The 16,872-nt window shown below is 41.2% G+C and overlaps 1 protein-coding gene across 2 annotated transcripts in view; it reads left to right on the top strand.

Annotated features, from left to right (window-relative positions):
* Positions 1 to 16,872, top strand: part of SGCD (sarcoglycan delta) — a 1,401,159-nt gene that overhangs the window by 85,971 nt on the left and 1,298,316 nt on the right. For both annotated transcript variants that reach the window (XM_023528634.1, XM_023528637.1), the window contains one exon: positions 4,071 to 4,198. The gene's annotated coding sequence lies outside the window, so the exon portion shown is untranslated. The remainder of the gene's footprint in view (positions 1 to 4,070; positions 4,199 to 16,872) is intronic.

Below are 16,872 nucleotides of genomic sequence, written 5' to 3'. Positions count from 1 at the left end.
CGCCACATGCCAGTTCTGCTAAGAGCCATAATCTCCCATCTAACATGCTCTTATCATCGAGCTCACAGAGGGAGGCCTGTTCTTTATGGAACAAAGTCAGGGGCTAGGATGTTCTCCATGGCTTAACATCATTGGTAAAGTCCCACAGAAAAATGGGATTTTCTACCCTGGGCTGATGAAATGAAAGTGTGTATGTACCTCTACCTCTGTGTCTGTGTGCCTTTGTGTGTGTCTGGATTTGTATGTCTCTGTGTGTGGGTCGTTGTGTGTGGATATGTCCCTGTGTGTGTCTCTTTGTGTGTCTGTGTGTGTGCATCTCTTCGTGTCTCCCTGTGTATCTTTCTGAGTATATACCTCCATATCTCTCTGTGTCTATCTGTCCATGTCTCTCTCTCTCTGGGCAAATATGCATCTTTGTGTGTGTGTAGATTTATCTCTTTGTGTGCGTGTGTGTGCGTGTGTGTGCATGTGTGTGTGTGTGTGTGTGTGTGTGTGTGGTGTTCAAATGGAGAAGAGTAACCTGGGAGGAGGAAGTACCCCCTGGGAGATGTGGTGATGTACGAAAGGTGTGAAGTGGCCAGGCAACCTCTAACTCACTGAGTGATTTTCTGTGATTTCGACTGTCTGGGCCTTACTTCTCTTGGAGATAATACTAATTGGTTAACCTAGCTCTCAGGGATTTTTCTGAGAATGAAATAGTGATGTAATTTAGAATGCTTTCAAAAAAGTTAAAAGCATGATAAAAAGAAAGGCATTAAATAGGTTAACATTTGACTTGATTCAGAGAAGACCTCTAAGTTTGAAATGTGCATGGAAAGGGTATTTTGGTTCAAATCAAAATCTTTGGTTGACAGATCAGGGGAGTTGAGCCAAATGTGTAGCTACGTGGGAAGGAGGGAGAAAATTAGCTTTATACTTAAGAAGGGCATAATGCTCTAAATAAGCCAAGGCAAAGAAAGTTCATTTTGGATGCTGGTCCTGATCAGTTAATGGTGGCTGCCGGGAACATGATGTGGACGAGCTTTTGGAACTCACATCTGGTAAGGGGGACAAGATTGCTAGTAGAACCTGTTATGGACGCTGGCTGTATGTCAACCATGTGCTTATCATCCCTCCCAGAGCTGAGGGGGTGACAATATCAGACTTGGAGCTCGAAGGCATGCGCTGGCATCTTGGAAGTTGCCTAAACTAAAAGCTTTGTAAGCTTTGAAGTTAGTTAGCTTATCTTCTCTCACACTACCCTGGTGACTCTTCCTGGGGGATTTTATGACAATCCAATTTAACTTTATTTTGTGTTATATGAATGTGTCAGTAACTTTATGTTAATTCACGCATATTGTACAAAATGGCATAAAGACAGCCTCATTGGATTTGGCAAAAAGAGATGATTTAGATTATCACCATGGGTAAGAAGAATCTTCCACATTCTGCCATTTTAATGTAACCTCTCTCTGGCTGTGTTTTGTCACAAGTTTTAAAAAATTCTCTAATTTTTCACTTGTTCTTCAGAGTTTTTCTGAGCTATTAAGAAAATTAGAGACAGATGGCACTGGATAAACCCATAGCATTTCTTTTTTTGTACCCTGTTTGTTAAATATTTTCTTACCTTTCCATCTCTTCCTGAAGCTTCATGGGTATTCCTACAATAGCTTCATGAATCAGCACATGTAGCAGGGACTTAATTTTCTTTTCTAATGCTCTTCCACCAGCCCTTTTGACTCAAGTGTATAAATTCCTTCTCCCTTTATCTGAATGAATAATTGCTATTATTTCGTGTAGGTGAGCATGCATGAGTGTGTACATTGACATAAACTATCAGTCACCTCTACTATTGATTCCTCACGAAAGTCAATAGGGAGAGAAATGTTGTTGAAATATATTTCATGCACCTTTTTTTCAATTTGGGGGGATTAAAGGTAGAAATGTGGGCTGGATGACAGTACAATTAGGAAGTTGAATATTGTTTTTTAACAGAGCGATTGATTTTATTAAGTACTTTATGCCAAGCATTACTGTAGGCGCTAGGGATGTGATGAGAGCAAAGACTCAGTCCCTTCCTTATTTTACTGGAGCGAGATAAATATTTAATATGAAACTGCAAGTGGGTATGACATTGGGCTGTGAGCCTTCATTGTAAGGACATCTAACATAGCTAGGGCTGGGAACAGGGGTGATGAGCAGGGTGGCTTCTGGAGAAGATTGATATTTAAAAACTAAGGCTGGAGGAATGAGGAAGGTACTGCCATGACAAAAGGAGGATGGAAGGACGGAAACAGCACATATGAAGTCCTGTCGCGTGGAGAGAGTTGGCATATGCAAGGAACAGAGATATTCTGAGTGGCTGGAGTATGATGTGTGAAGAGTTTGGAAATTTGGCTCTAGAGGTTGCCAGGTCATATGACCTTGAAGGATTCATTAACTTTAATCTGCTTATGAATCACTTGCAAATCTTGTTAAAAATGCAGATTTGGATTCAGAAGGTCTGGGGTGGAACCCAAGATTCTGCATTTCTAACAAGATTCCAGGTGATAACAATCGGGCTGATCCATGGACCACACTTTGAGTAGCAAGGCTTTTGACTTTATCCTAAGGGCGATAGCAAAACCAGGGAACAGTTTTAGGCAGAATGAAATAACTTAATTGTATGGTAGGACTATTCCATTTCCAGCAGCGTGATGAATGGATATTAGGTGAACAAACCTGAAAATGGAAATCATGGAGGAGATGGTGGCAATAGATAGTCACGTGAGCAGTCAAGTGACACTTGTCAATGGAGGTAGTGGCAGCGTCATGTGAGCATCACCTGTGGCTCACTCCTTAACCCTATGCTGCTTAACTGCCTGCAATAATAGTTCTGTCCATATCTGCTCCTCCATTGCACAGTGGAATCCTTGGTGGCAGTGCTTACGCAGCATAGGGCACAGCAGCACAGTAGCACAGCACGTTGCTTAACAACATGAGCAAGCTTTAGAGTTGCTTAAGCCTGGATTCAAGTCCTAACCCCCTTAGAGCCTCCAGTGTCACATCTTCTATAGATGGAGAATAATACCTGCCACAGTGTTTCGAGGATTAAATGCAATAATGTAGATAAAGGCTTTAGCTCAATGCCTGATGTTCACTGATTCAAAAAATAGATAATGAGTACTTGCTCCAATGGGTTAGTTAGGCTTTGGGAATTTGGCACTGAACAAAGTAGATTTGGTCTCTGCCCTCATGAAACACTTGATACATAGAGTAGTAACTGCCTATTATTCTCAGCAATAACTCTCTGTTGTTAGCCCATTTACTTTGTGCATGAAGACTGAGCATAAAGCTCTTGTAGCCACTCCATCTGGACGGTAAGCCCCCAACACCTTTCAAAACCAGTTGTGGAGATGGACACTCTATTCCATACATTCAATTTAATTGATCCTCAAGCCCTGGCAGTACTTTTGGCTTAATTACCCATAAAACTGAAGCAAGGATAGTTGAGGTCTAACATCATTTTCCAGGTAAATAATCTATGTGTGGACAGCCCTGCAACATTACATTTAATGGTTTTCAAAGGCTCAGGAGAGTGTATGCGTGGCTCATCATTAACCAGTACCTAGACTCAGCTCTAAATTCTCATGTGAAATAACTTCTTCAGTTTTGAGGCTGTAGATTTTCAAATGAGGAATCGAGCTGCTAAACACTTGATGGGGAAGATGAAAGATAAAAGGAATGTGGAAGTAGTAGAGGAAGAAAAAATGGTTGGTAGTCTTTGGCAAGGTGGAGGTGACCAGAACCGAGGAGAGCTTTGTTGTGCTCTGCATCCTGCCATGACAGCTCCAGCTATAAAGGATCCTTGCTTGCAAAGATCTTAGCTACTTAAGCAGTTGGAATTTAATGGAGCTGAATCCCGTAGGGAGAAACTATGGGAGGTTCTTGGAGTACAGGTCAGGTTGGAGGACCAGGTTTAGGGAAGGGCAGGAACCAAACAGGACTCAGGAAGACTGGGCAGCAGGAACCACAGCAATGGCTTCATGGCCAAAAGAGCCTGTCTTGTCTACCTGTTGGTCTACCATCAACTCTTCCTTCTCTCCCTGCAGTGTTCGTTCCAGACTCAAAGTCCCAGAAGAAGGTCCCGCTGGGCGAGCACAGGCCACAGTTCTGCTTTCTGGCTGTTTTGAAAGTGGGGAGAGGAAGGCTCTGGCGACTTTAGCATCTGTATTGGGAGGTGGGTACCTGGAATTACTCTCCCTCTATTTTACACAAAGTGTGCTGCTGCATCCCCAGAGGGAGATCCGCGTGTTATTAGGATGGATAAAATGTGTGTAGGCACTTGTAGTATGTAAAACAACAAAATCGATGGCTTATTAATTGAGTCAACTTTATAATATTTTTCCCTTTGAGGTTTTTAAAAATATGCCTGGTTTTCCTAGGTTTCCCCAGGCAGCTCCTCCATCATCATTGTTCCTCTCATACTTTGTATTTCTTTTTGTTAGCTTTTGTCACACTGCATTGTATCTGTTGCTGAAGGCCTTTCTGAAATAGCCCAAGAGTTCTCAGGGACAAGGACCATCCTGATTCATCTCTGTTTGTTAGGCCTAGCAAAGTGCTTAACACATTGAAAACATTTGATGAATTATATAGTTGAATGAAAAAGTATGTGTGGCCATCTTACCAGGAACACAATTATAAGCAGCTGGGAATTTTAAGGGGTAAGATTTTTGGGTAAAAAACATTTAAACATCATTTTGTAGCATGTACATGTTTACAAACCACTCCACAAAGGCACACAGCTTTGAAAGGGCAAAAAGGCATAGATTGCAAAGCACAGGGACTGATGCACCCTGCGTGTTTCAGCTTTTATGCACTTGATTTTTGAAGGATGTTTTCTTTCACAAAAAGTCTTCTTCACATAGGAAATTTCCTTGCCTTGTTTAGTATTAGTCAAATATATATTTTTTAATCTGGAGACACATTATCCTGCTCCCCAGGGTACTTGTATTTCAGCAAACCCGATAGTCTTTTGCTGGGATCTAGCTCCACGCTGCTAGGAAGAAACCTGACCTGTTAGAGGCATCTGCAGGCTTGGTCCATTTAGCTGCAGTGGATGCGCAGATGAATTCATTCAGAGTTGACCTTTACTCTTAGGCAGATAATCTTATGTATGGGTGTAGAAGTTCCGGATTCGGGATTTTATCATAAGCTTATATGATAAGGGATTGTGGAGAATGGAGACATTTGTGATCCTGCATTTCTGCTTCCCTGGTCTAGTTAGAGTAAGAAACAGAAACTGACTGACATAATCAGAGAAGAAGTGTGTTGAAAGAGCATGGGGCAATCCCCACATGGCCTAAAAGCCTGGGTAACTGTGTGTCCAGGAGCAAGGCTAGAATTGCAGACAGACCCTCACCATAGAACTAGACTGGCGAGGTCCTAGTACTTGCTGCCATCAGCCTGGACACCACAGCCTGTGTGGTTGTTGCTAGTACCCTGGACACCACTGACACAACTTACCCTGGGAACAGGGTATTCTTTTCCACCACTTGCCCTCAGAATAGATTCTTGACACTCTCTACTTCTCTGTATCTCTATCTGCTGTTTTAAAGTCCTGGGTGGAACTAACTGAGCAAATGGGCCCAGGCCATGCCCCATGTCCTCTCTTCAAGGCTGATTAGGAAGGCAAACATCACATTTTTGGACTCTGCCTCCTAATAAGATGCTTCAGATGGAGAAAATTCCTCAAACATGAAAAAGAATTTCATCTTCTGAGTAACCAAAATACAGATGTTCATAACATTTTCATTTTAAGCCATTGTTGATAATAGTAAGAAGATAATCTCCTTAATGTTTTGGATCCTGATATTAATTTTCTTTTTTTTTTTTTTCTGGTTCAACATGGCAACATGGGTGAAAGACCATGACAGAATCCAACATCTATCATTTCTTTGAGTGTCTGAATGAAATGTCATTGGCTATGAGGCAAGATTACATAGAATTTAGTGCAAAAGCTTTGGATTTTGGCTTTTAATTCACACTTTGCCACTTACTGGCTGGGTAACTTGGGAGAAATCATTTCATCTCTCTTAGCCTTGTTTTCCTCATTTGTAAAATGGATACGACCTTAGCCACCTACCTCCTACTTAGAGTTCTTATGAGATGACATCCATAAAGCTCTGAGGACAGTACCAAGCATATAATAGTGCTTAATAAATGGTAGGAAGTATGGCCAAGTTAGAGAGATTTGAGTTTGGGGGTTAGCCAGAAGAGTCAAAATGGAAGTCCTGCTGATGTCCAGGATGTACCAGGCATGTGTCTTTAAGGATAATCTGGGGGAAGGAGGTCATAATTACAGCTGAAGTGGGTGACCTCCAAATTGGATGACCTTTTCAAACAAGATGGGCTACTTCTCACATGCCAACTGGCCACAGGTGCCTGAGAATACAATCTGCTTGCAAAGTACAATTAAATAGGAAAAGACTCAGTGATCTCAAGTTGTAGATCCCTCCGATGCTCCATCTGCTCAGGTTAGGCACAGAGATTAGTCAGTGCAGGGAAAATGTTTATTTTCAGTTTACAGAAGTTTTTTTGGGGGGGAACTTTTTGCAGAACACCAAAGGAGTGTGTTCTCAGATATAGATGATTTCAACAACCTTTGTTTAGGTTGGAATTCTGGGAAAGTCATCAATCCCTGAACACAGTCACATTTCTATTTTTGTTCTAGTTTTCCAGCAAGTAATAAATACATTTTTATTTCTGCTAAGTGCTAATTTAAGAAGCGTCTTTTCTTAAAACTCTTTACTGGGAGAAAATGGAAAAGATGCAGTCAGTCCACCGAAGAGGAACGATCTGTTGGTGTTGGCTGACTCACGGCTTCAGCGTGTTATCAGTTTTATTATTATTTAACATTTTTGCTAAATTAAGAATAAGAATGAATCACCCAACAAAGAGTCTAAGATGCCTCTATGTTTGTTTTCTCATAACTTAGGATCATTTGAGTTTATGTAAGATGTTATTTCAAAGTTAGCACATCACCTCTAAAGCTGCCCCTTTAAAGCTGGGTTGATTGTAAAAAACACCATTTAAATGTTTTCATAGAGGAATTAGTGACAGAATATGTACATAGTGGTCACCCAGGGAGAGGTTGAAATAGTCATTTACCTTTTTAATGGAAGCAGGGAATGTAATTAACAACCATTTGCATGTAACAGTTGAATATTTCATGGTGGTGACAATGATTCATTCCTATTTCCTACAGCAACTAGAGGAAAATTAAACCCAGGTCTTATAACTTTCAGGCAACTATAGAATGTAAAATTCAAAATTCATTCCATCTCCTGTGCTAGTAACTCACCTTCCTTGTATTCCTCTAATGCTCATTTTCCTTTTGTAAGCAGCAATTTTCACTCTGTATTGCTTCCTAATTTGCAGAGGGAACTTGGTTAGTATAGTGAAGGCAGATAGGTTTTAACTCTCAGATTTCAATCCAACATTGATTAGTAGTGGCTTCTAAATAAAGTTGCCTCTAGGCACAATGGGAAGGAGGGCAGTGGTTGATTAGTAATGCCTACCATGGGTGGGGGAGGGAAGAATGTCATTCATTATGCCATCCTCAACCAGTGCAGAGACTGCAAGATTAGGAATTAGGTCTGGCCTTGGCTTAGTCATATCCTACTGTGTGATTTGGACAAACCTCAGCATTTGAATTTTCACAAATACCAATTTGGGGGACAAGAGATAGTCTATCATACAAAATTCACAAGTATGTCATAAAGATCAAAAAAATTTTAAAGTTAGACATCTGTATAATAATGGTGATATTCTCATTTTGAGGAATCCATGTAAATAAGATATAGAGCTCCATTGTAAATATATTAGGCTTATTTTACAAATTGGAAGATATATGGGAAGAAGAATGTGGAGTCCTTGAGTGGAAATGGGAAAATTGTTGAGGTTAGAAATAGAAGAACCTTAAAATTATCTAGAGTGGTTTTCAGTTATACACACACACACACACACACACACACACACACACACATACATATATATGTATATGTGTGTGTGTGTGTGTGTGTGTGTGTGTGTGTATATCTGAGAAACTCCATTTTTTCATTAGACAAAATCCTTTATGTCACCCAACACCATAAATCAATAAATGATACTATTGGTCCTTTCCCCCCGGTATTTATTTTAAAAATTTTTAAATTTTTATTTTTTTCAATTGTAGTTGACATACAATGTTATATTAGTTTCAGGTGTATAACACAGTGATTAGACATTTATATAACTCATAAAGTTATTACCCTGATAAATCCAGTACCCATCTGACACTATACATAGTTATTACAATACTACTGACTATATTTCCTATGCTATACTCTACATCTCATGACTATTTTGTAACTAACAATATGTACCTCTTAATCCCCTCCCCCCTTCACCCATCCCCCCACCCACAATCTGACAACCATCAAAATGCTCTCTATGAACTTGTTTCTGTTGTTTGTTTATCCCGTTCTTTAGATTCCACATATGACATTTGTCTTTCTCTGTCTGACTTATTCTACTCAGCACAATACCCTCTAGGTCCATCCATGTTGTTGCAAATGGCAAGATTTCATTCTTTTTTATGGTTGAGTAATATTCCATTGTATATATATACCACCTCTCCTTTATCCATTCATTCATTGATGGACACCCAAGATGCTTCCATATCTTGGCTACTAAAAATAAAGCTGCAATGAACATATGGATTCACCTGTCCCTTCAAGGTGTACTTTTTTGGGTTTCTTTACATAACTACCCAGATGTGGGATAACTGGGTCTTTCTTTATATCTTGTGATAGCCTTTGTTTTAAAGTCTATTTTGTCTGGTATAAGTATTGCTACCCTAGCCTTTTTATGTTTGTGTCCATATTCATGAAACATCTTTTTTCATCCCTTTACTTTCAGCCTGTGTTTGTCTTTCGATCTGAAGTGAGTTTCTTGTAGGCAGTATTTGTGAGTCTTGTTTTCTTATCCATTCAGCCATCTTATCTTTTGATTGGAGCATTTAATCAATTTACATTTAAAGTAATTGTTGCTAGATATATAGTTATTGCCATTTTATTATTCATATGTGTTTTTCTTTTTTTCTTTTTTCTTCTTCCTAAAGAAGTCTCTCTAACATTTCCTGTAATACTAGCTTGGCAATGAACTCCTTTAGCTTTTTCTTGTCTGGGAAGCTCTTTATTTGTCTTTTGATTCTAAATAATAGCTTTACTGGGTAGAGCAATGTTCATCGTAGGTCCTTGCTTTTCATCGCTTTGAATATTTCCTACCAATCCCTTCTGGCCTGAGAAGTTTCTGTCGAGAAATCAACTGACAATCTTATAGGAGTTCCCTTGTAGGTAACTAACTGCTTTTCTCTTGCTGCTTTTAAGATTCTCTCTTTTTCTTCAACCTTTGGCATTTTAATTATGACGTGTCTTGATGTGGGCATCTTTGGATTCATCTTGTTTGGGACTCTGTGCTTCCTGGGCTTGTATGTCTATTTCTTTTTTCAGGTTAAGGAAGTTTTCCATCATTATTTCTTCAAAAATATTTTTAATTTCTTGCTCTCTTATCTTCTCCTTGTGATATCCCTATGATGTGAATGTTGGTACACTTGATGTTGTCCCAGAGGCACCTTAGACTATCCTCATTTTTGGGGGGCGGGGGGAGATTTTTTTTATTGTTGCTGTTCTGATTGGGTCTTTTCTGCTATGTTATCTTCCAAATTGCTGATTTTATCCTCTGCTTTATCTAATCCACTGTTGATTCCTTCTAATGTATTCTTCATTTCAGTTACTATATTCTTCATTTCTGAATGGTTCTTTTTTATGTTTTCTCTCTCTCTAAGTCTGAGTTCATCTACTCTACCCCTAAATTCATTAAGCATTCTTACAACAAGTGTTTTGAACTCTGCATCTGGCACATTGCTTGTCTCCATTTTATTTAGTTCTTTTTCTGGAGCTGTGTTCTATTCTTTCATTTGGAACATGTTTCTTTGCCTTCTCATTTTGAGTACCTACTTGTGTTTGTTCCATGTATTAGGTAGGGTTGCTCTGTCCCCCGGTCTTAGCAGGGTGGCCTTATGTAGTAGATGTGCTGTGGGTCCCAGTGGCACAGTCTTCCTTGGTTTCCTGAGCTGGGTTCTCCAGGTGTGTCCCTTGTATGGGTTGTGCGTGTCTTCTTTTTGTAGTTGAGCCTTGTTTGCTGTTTGTACATTAAAGGGAGGGATTGACTCTCAGGCTGATTGGTTGTGATGACTGGTCATGATCAGTGGAAGAGCAGTTGTGCAGGGGATGACCCTATAGAGCAGGATTCGCTTTAGCAGGGCTCTGGTGCCTATCCTGTCTGTCCGTCCTTTGGGTGTGTCGTCCTCAGATGTGACCCCAGCTGGTGCTCTGGCTCAGACTGAAGCCAGCCACCAGGACTGTAGGCCAGGGCCTACTGGGAGGGGCCCTGCCACAGACCGATTTCAGCTGAAGGCTGTGCCCTGCCTGGGGCCACCTGCCATAAGCCATCAAACAATCTGCAGATAGCTTCCACCCATGCTGGGCTTGGAAGTGCCTCGAGAGGCCAAGTTAGTGCCGGGCTTGGGGCTGCTCAGCGAGAGGTATGGGGCACACTGAGGCCAGATGCTGCTTGTTTAGGTTTTGTGAACCTTTGAGAGATTTTAGGAAAGTCCACAACATTAGCCAAGACAGGCCATTTGTATGGAAAATCCACTAGAAGTGGCTTGGATTGGCACGCACATTGAGAGGGGCGCGGTCTCAGAGAATCACCAGGGTGGGGCCAACAGTGTTAGCTATGTTGACGGAGACTCAGATATGGTGGGGCCTGGGTTGGTAAGCCAGGTTGGGGAGGGCTCAACAAAGGAGCAACGCCCTCTGCCAGCACTCATGTCCGGGAGAAAGCTACCCCTCTAGCCCTTGCCTTGAAGCCAGACAATTTAGTCCCTCTCCCCATATGTCTCTAGAGACTTTTGAGCCACTGTCCCAGAGCTGGAGCTGAGTGAGTGAGTCCGTCACTGAGTAAGTTCATGTGCGGGACCCCTTAAGAGGAAAGTCTGCGACTACCTCAGCCCTCTGTCTCACTCAGCCACAACCTTCACTGGTTTTCACAGCCAGAAGTTGTGGGAACTTCTCTTCCCAGCACTGGAACCCTGGGCTGGGGATCCTGGTATGGGGCTGGGACCCCTCCCCCCCTGTAGGGACTTCTGCAGCTGACATATTTCTCCTGATTCTCAACCGCTACACGCAGGTGTGGGACCAGCCTGTTTCGTTTCTCCGCTTCTCCTATCAGCCTTCAGGTGGCCTCTTCTGTGTGTCCTCAGTTGTAGGATGACTGTTCGACTAGAGTTCAGGCAACTCCCAATGATGGTTATTCTGTAGTTTAGTGGTAGTTTTGATGTGGTCGTGAGAGGAGGCAAGCACAGCGTTTACCTTCTCTGCCATTTTGACCGGAAGTCTGATGCTATTCTTTTTTAAGCTGCATATTTCTTACCAGATTTCCCAGATTCTTAGTATAAATCAAATGCCATTAAATATGTTCTAATTCAGTTCGGTGCCCCAGAAGTTTTCAGAAACCAGTATTTAAACTTTCCCAGCCTGTTAAATTTCCCAGCCTTGCCAATGACATCTTCAACGTTGACCTTTAATATGTGTGACCATATTCCCCTCATAGAGGCAGAGAAGAGAAGAACTTGTTTGACTGAGAGCCAAATTATGTGGTGCCTGGTATGAGGCAAAAAAACCAAACAAACAAAAAACAAAAAAAAGAAACTAAAACAAAACAAAACAAAAACACATTTATGTGCAAGTGAAAAACCTAGTCATAATTGTATTGTAAACAGAAAGGCATGAAAAATCTGTTCCATTTGTAAAATCCTTAAGTGGATTGAGTAGTCCTTACAGTGCCTTTACCTCATCACTATTCATCTATCCATTCATCCATCCATCTAATAAATATTTATTGACTACTATGTATCAGGCACTGTGCACTGGGGAGACAGTTCTGGGAAAAAGCATTGAAGGCTTTGTTCTCATAGAACATATATTTTGTTAAGAGAGGCAGACAATAAACAAAGATAAAAACATAATTTCAGACTGTAATATGTTCAATGAAAATAGTTTTTTTATACAAAGGAACTGAGGATGGAATTTATAAATAGCAAGTACTATATACTTGTTAAATAAATCAATAAAGACTTTTTATTGGCCAACAGTGGCCCCAGACCACAGGTTGACAGTAGATACTGCTAAGAATATAAAGAGTAGAGCCATATCCATTGTAATCTTAGAGCTCTCATGCGGCACAAGAGAAACTTCATTTGCCTGATTGAGTGGGAGTTTGGCTCAGAGGATTGTGGCTAGTGCTTTTTACTTTATGATTCTGAGCTTGCTGGCACCGTTTCTGCACCTGTAGTGATGTCGTAAAAGCTGCACAGTCTTCACGGTAACGAAGCACAGAGGAATTGTGTTAGGAATTTATGGCAGCTGTTGAAGGGGTGCTGGAGTAGCAACTTATAACAAAATAACTTAATAAAATTCGTTGACTTAAGAAAGGCAAAACATTTTATGGATCTAGAAAATAAACTAGAAAGAGTAGAACTCGGAGCTGGGAGAAAGTGGTTACAGAAGAGAACTCAAAGTTGACAAGAGAAGGACTGAGACGCAATTAGACAAAGAGAAGCTCAAGGAGCCAGAAGACCAGAAGCTGGTTTCATTTGTGCTGCATCCCGCCACCAACCATCATGGGAATAAAGGTAGAAATAAAATACCCCATGCAAACTCTGTTTCAAAAATAGGTGTTCGCCAAAAGAACCATGAATCCGACCCAGAAAAGAGACACCTTAAATTTGGGGGCATTTCTCATTTGTGCTTTTTGAAAAAGCAATTCAAAGTGTCAATAGAAACGACGTTAGAGGATTTTGAAGCGTCTTCTCTTTCTCTAATATCTGCCATCCTGTTTTCCTGGCCTGGGTGTATCAATTTAGATCCAGGGCTTAAGTTTAGAGATGAAGACAGGAGATAAATGCTCTTTTCCCTTTCACGTCAGTCCAGTGAGATGCAAAGCCCCCTGGACTGTGGCATGTCCTGGCTACTGTATGGGCAGGGAGACTGGCAGGAGGTTTTGGGACTTGTGTGTTCAGCCTCATCTGGTTGCTAGGTGAGGCAAACCAGAAGGTCAGAGGAGGCACCTGACAGGAGGAAGAAGGAGCAGTTGTTCTGGCTTCACCCATACCTTTCAAATGTTGTAGACAAATTTTACTACATCTCAGTGGTAACACTATGGAACTCCAGAACATTCTGAAGCCCCAGGAACCTGTGGAGTATGAAAACATTTGGATTTACCATTCTGTTTCCCATCTCCTTGTTTAGGGGTCTCCTGTATCCTGCTGTTTCTTTGTGTGCACACACTTGGCTAGAATTTCGCCTCGCATCGCCTACCTACTGACGTCCTTGGATCCCTTTTAAGCCTGCCTCCTAGGGTCAAAGTCTCTGCTTGACTTCCTTCTGTTCCTTCTTCAGGATCCGTTGACCAGTTTCGATGCTTCTCCCACTGTTTCCTTTATTCTAGCACTTCTGTTTTCTCCTCTCTTAGGGGTGTAGAGGCAGAGAGTGTGTCTTTCTTGCTCACCATCACCTCTGCAGAACCTAGCACAGTGCTTAGCATTCATTCCTTTGCCAAGTGGATGAATCAATGACCTGTCCATCCCATGTCTGGCTGCTCTGTTTCACTTACTCATCTGTAAAACCAAGTGACTTCTTTTGTTATATCACAGAATTTCCTTGAGTGCCGAATAAAACGATGAACATTTTTTTAAAGAGTACAAAAGGTAGTGTAAAGTTGTAAGGTGGCGGTTAAATGTTCTGCGTGCATTGAGTGGAAAGGTGATATCTAAGGCATTCCTTTTGTTTGTTTTCATTCCTGCTCTTCAGACACAAATATGTGTCAGCGTCTAATCAATGCTGCCTTTTCAGAGAGAAGATTGACAGAGACAAGCTTTCCTCCTTGCTCCTGTCAGGATAATGGGCACCCATTGAGGCGCTCATCTTAATTTATCTAATAGAGGGTATTTGCCTCCTGTAAATTTATTGTTTTGATTTATTCAGCAGGTTTGCCATGATTAAGGTGTCCTCTTTGTTTTTAAGATAAAGACCGACCTTTTCTTTTTCGAGGTGAATGACTGATGTAAGATAATTAAAAAAAATTTTTTTTACCACCCTATCAGGTTAATTGGATGGTTTCTATCCAGAGACCACATTCTGATTTAACATTGAAATGTCTTTTTAAAGGCTCAATGCTAGTGAGATTAAATCTTGGACTAACCAATGGGCATGAGGGATGAGGAGATAGTTTTGTTTTTTTTTTTTTAAATTGACTCATTATAAAGGAGAGCTGTTTAAGAGAGGGGCCCAGAGTTGGGATGGGAGTATCTCTGGAGTTGGGGAGGGGGATTGTCTCAGACTAGAGATGTTCACACAAAAGTTCCACTGAGCTGGGTGCTGGGAAGAGCCTGCCCTAAATCCTCGAGATGTAGATTCTAGTCTCGTTTTAATGACAACAACAACAGCGACAACACTAAAGTAGTAGTTAATGCTTGATTGTGTACTAGGTGCCAGCACAGAGCTCACGGTTTTATGTGCACTGTCTTACTTTTCACAACGCCACAGTTAGGAGCTCATTTCCCTTCTTTGTCACTCATTTGCTGTGTGACCTTCAACTGATTTCTTTACCTCTCAGAGCAGCATCAATTTTCCCATTTATAAGAGATGAACTAGATAGCTGCTCCAGCTTTGACATGTGACCCCCCTTCCCCTATCCCCACCCTTTTCTTATGTTTAAAAACCAAATAGAGGCCTAAGGCCACCCAGGGGTCAACCTTCAATTTTCAAGGAAATTAGGCCCATTGAGTAACATCAAGCACGAGGCAGTGAAAGAGGAGGATGAAAGGGTCTGTCTGATAAATTGGGCCCATTATTTGTTCCTATCTGGGCCTATTTACACACTTGCTGGCCTAAAGTAACTTCACCTCTTATCCTTACACTGTGTTCTCCTCAAGACGGTTTGGGACCAAAAGGCTTTAGGAATTCCCTAGATAGATAGATACAAATATCTAGAAGTATCTCTGGTTGCTGGATGGGTCCATGGGTTTGGCTTCTGACCCATCCAGAGGGAAGTGTTAGGCCTATGCAGGGAATCAGCCAAGACATGGTTTATAATCCTTTAGTGACACACGTGGGTGGTGGGGGGTGGGGAGGAGCATTTTATCAGTGACATTGTTTAGAATTGTAGTGCATGGTGACCTTAAAATCAGACTGATTTTTATTGTTTTTAAATTCCCTGAAGACAATGCACAGCTTTATTACCTACACATAGGGCTGACTGCTCCCATTTCCTACCCTTGTTTACCTCTGGACACAAGCCCAGGATCTGTGTCTTAGGGCTTGTCGGGTGGGGCGAGGAGTTGTTTACCGAAGCCAGACACTGAGCAAGCTGCTCTTGGAGAGTCCCAAGATTTCCCTGGATTTCTTTAACTAAGGGTCAGATCAGGGAAGTCCATCATTCTTTTAACATTAAACAAATTTTTGTCGAGTACCTACTTGACAATAGGCCCTGTGTATTATATATGTAGCACCATTTAATTTAACCATCATATTTAATCCTTTAAGACAAGCAACATCCCTGTAAATGAAGAATTCAAGCTCAGAGGTATGAAGTAATGTGCACAGTTGAGCTCAGATATGTATTGCTCCCAAATCTGTTGTATAAAAACCAAAATTCTACTGAATAAATTTGAAGATCTAATTGGCTTTATTAAGTGATTTATGAATTGGGCAGCATCCCATCTAGCAACGGGAATGGTGCTCTGAGAGACTGTACAAAATGGAAGGTTTTTATAGGAAGAGGGTGGGGCAAGGGAGCTAGTAACAAGAGAGGAGAAAGGATTATTTTTAGACCAGGACATCTTTTGGGAGAAAGGAAAGATAAGAGTTTTTGTTATGCAGATTGCTTCTTCTTCCTATGGAGAATGAAGAGGGCCCATGTGACAGATAACCTCATTGGTTCTAACCAGGAAATTCTAGACTGGTTGATTAAAATTATATTTCTGGAAGAAGTCGAAACAGCAGTTAGATATTAAATCTAGTTTTGATACCATGGGCTCTAGCACAGATGATGCCATTTTGGGCCAGTAGTTCTCTTTTTAACAATTCCTCCCTTCTGATCAAACTCTCTGCAGCTCTGTTGATCCTTGGTGTGGCATGACGTTTTGTCTTAATCTTTATGACATTCACAGGTCACAGTTTTAGTTTCATAATCCTTAAGTCAGTCATTCTCTTTGTTCCCTCTTTGATGTCCCAGTCTTAGGGCGATCATTTGCTTGGCAGTTAGCAGCTCAAACATGCATTTAAATCTTTTGAGAGAATATAACACCAGGGGAATTATTATGAAAACTATAAGCAGGATAATTCCCAATGTTTGGAGTGTACTTTAGGGCCATAGTACCCATGACCCAAACCAATCCAGAAAAGACCCCGTTGAAAGAGTCATCCTTTTAAGCCAAATGGCTTGTTCAATGATCTTATGTGACCAAAGTGTTGATCCAGGAGATATATAGCAGGTTGTGTTGGCCACAGCACAGGCACCTCTTTGCTCAGCTAAAAAAATCAAGGGCTCTTCTGCTGCCGAGAACAACTTTGGTCAGAGAGTCAAAGGATCTTTGCTGGGCAGCTAATGCCTTAGCAAAGGAATCTGCAGTGCCAACAAGAGTTAAGGAGGGGTTTCTGATCACATTTTCATTTGCATCTTTTCCTAACCAGGAAAATATGGCCCTGTCAAAGGAAGCCATTGCCGAATCATTAATGCCTCCTGGTA

Source organism: Pteropus vampyrus, unplaced genomic scaffold (genome assembly GCF_000151845.1).
Source record: "Pteropus vampyrus isolate Shadow unplaced genomic scaffold, Pvam_2.0 Scaffold30, whole genome shotgun sequence".
NCBI classification, from domain to species: domain Eukaryota; kingdom Metazoa; phylum Chordata; class Mammalia; order Chiroptera; family Pteropodidae; genus Pteropus; species Pteropus vampyrus.
The sequence above is the reverse complement of the archived record's forward strand: the minus strand, read 5'-3'. Positions and strand labels throughout refer to the sequence as shown.